Source organism: Sardina pilchardus, chromosome 21 (assembly GCF_963854185.1).
Source record: "Sardina pilchardus chromosome 21, fSarPil1.1, whole genome shotgun sequence".
Taxonomy (NCBI): domain Eukaryota; kingdom Metazoa; phylum Chordata; class Actinopteri; order Clupeiformes; family Clupeidae; genus Sardina; species Sardina pilchardus.
Window position 1 is genome coordinate 5,557,317 of NC_085014.1, and position 2,500 is coordinate 5,559,816.

General features: G+C 44.9%; 1 protein-coding gene across 1 annotated transcript in view; it reads left to right on the forward strand.

The window, feature by feature from the left end:
• Window positions 1–2,500, forward strand: part of LOC134069472 (A-kinase anchor protein 13) — a 140,270-nt gene that overhangs the window by 78,102 nt on the left and 59,668 nt on the right.

A 2,500-nucleotide genomic window follows, 5' to 3' on the forward strand; every position in this document is an offset into this window, starting at 1 on the left:
GCTATTTCCAGTACGTGATTGTGAATCATGCTCATCGACCACGCCGATCACGGGAAGCCCATCATCAGGGCATGTTGTTGTTGTTGTTGTTGTTGTTGTTTTTATGAATGTGAGGCTAGGTATGAGGACAGCGATAAGATCTCAGTTAGTTCTGCAGTTTATTGACCCAAGCCCTCTGAATCAGAACCAGAACCAGCATCTGAATTGGACCCCAGGGACAGAGCAGTGGCTGAGGCTGTTGCTCTGGACTGCGTACTGTAGGTCGGAGCCAGCAGGCAAAAGGTCCAGCACGTGACCCCAAGCCACACCCACGACTGTGACTGGACTCAGGACCGTGCTGCTCATGGAGTTACTGGACATTACTGTGAATTAGACAAACAGGTTCTACTGACTTATTGAATTAGCCTTAGTGAGGGTTCAGATTTGGGCTTTGTTCCTCGGTTGCCGTAAATCAGAGCCCGTTAGTGCTTCTGCTCAGGAGAATCCTCCTGCGTGTGTGTGTGTGTGTGTGTGTGCATGTGCGTGTGTGTGTGCGTGTGTGTGTGTGTGTGTGTGTGTGTGTGTGTGTGTGTGTGTGTGTGTGTGAGCTGTGCTGGTTGACTCGCCCATGTGAACTGGACTCATCGAATTCCAACTATGCCTGAAATCCTGTGCGTGCGTCATAAGGAGAAGGGTGCGGCTAGGAGAGGTGTGTGTGTGTGTGTGTGTGTGTGTGTGTGTGTGTGTGTGTTTATTCTGTTTATTTGTGCATTCAGCCCTATTGTGTATCCACATGTGTGTTTGTGCATTTTTGTTTTCGTGTAAGTGTTTGTGTGTGTGTGGTGTGTTTGTGTTTAAAGTTTGTGTTTAAAGTTTTTGAGTGGAGGAGAGGGAACGAGAGCGAGAGGTGTGAGCACCTTCATGAATCTGGGTATTGTACCTCTGTTGAGTGTGCTGTGGTGTGTGTGTGTGTGTGTGTGTGTGTGTGTGTGAATGGCCTCTCTGGTGGGGCGTTTGAGGAACTCTGCGTTGATGATGAAGTAATGGTCAGCGGTCGCCATGGTGGCTCCTGGTGATCCTCAGGAGCTAAATTTTGCTCCATATGTCAGGACTTGTGTGTGTGTGTGTGTGTGTGTCTTCCTGTCATCTCTCTCTCTCTCTGTCTCTCTCTTTCTCTCTCTTCCTATCTCTCTCTCGTAATAGGTGTGTGTGTGTGTGTGTGTATGTCTGTCATCTTTCCCTCTTTCTGTGTGTGTGTGTGTGTGTGTGGTGTGTGGTGTGTGTCAGTATTTCTGAGTTGTCCATATGACTTGGTTTCTCATGCGTCACTTGCAGACGTGGAAATAAATGCTTATTTCAGAATAACTCAAGTACACTCAAACACACCCATGTTGTACACACATACATGCCAACAAAAACAGCACACACACACACACACACACACACACACACACACACACACACACACACACACACACACACACACACACACACACACACACACACACACTCACAGGTTGTGTTGTCTTGTCATTTATGGAACCTTGCTTCTCAGGAGACTTGTTCAGTGAACACAGTATTGCATTGAGATGGATTATCTGGTTAAAGGGGCTCTCTCTCTATATATATATGTATATTCAGAACCTAGAAATAGCAACAGAATGTGAGAAAAATAACTGTTTTGAAGTCAAAACGCATCTCACTTGGAAAGGTTAGTTGCTACCAGGTGTTGCTTGTAGAGGAATGTTCCATAAGTCAACTGTGATTTGAGAAATATAAATGTGATGTTGCACACACCTGCTCCAGCCATATTCAGTTTGAAGTGGAGCTTTTTTTTGAGCCTCCTCCATGTCTCAGCTGTGTCGGCTGTTTAATCTCTGGCTTTTTCAGGGTTGTCTAGTAATGTATGGGGCAATCAGGGTATCGCATCAACGACTTCAGGCCTGGTGCTAATGTAGAAATGTAGGAACATCCTCCAAAGAGATTGCTGATTACTGCACCCTCTAGGTGGGCATTTAGCTTTGGACAAGACTATCCACACCAACAACAGGAGTGTATGTAGCTTTGGACAAGACTATCCACACCAACAACACCAACAACTGGAGTTTATATAGCTTTGGACAAAACTATCCAGACACCAACACCAACAACAGGAGTTTATGTAGCCTAGGACATGACTATCCACATCAACAACAGGAGTTTATGTAGCATAGGACATGGCTATCCACACCAACAACAGAAGTTTATATAGCTTTGGACATGACTATCCACACCAACAACACCAACAACAGGAGTTTATGTAGCCTAGGACATGACTGTCCACACCAACAACAGGAGTGTATGTAGCTTTAAGGCCCGTTCACACCAAGAACAATAACGATAACGATAACTATAAACAAATATCGCTCTCGTTAATATGAATGACAACGTTCACACATAAACTATAACGATAACGACATGAGGAACGATATTGTTGAAGATCACTTTCAGAGCGATTTTGAGAACAATAAAAAGCTAACAG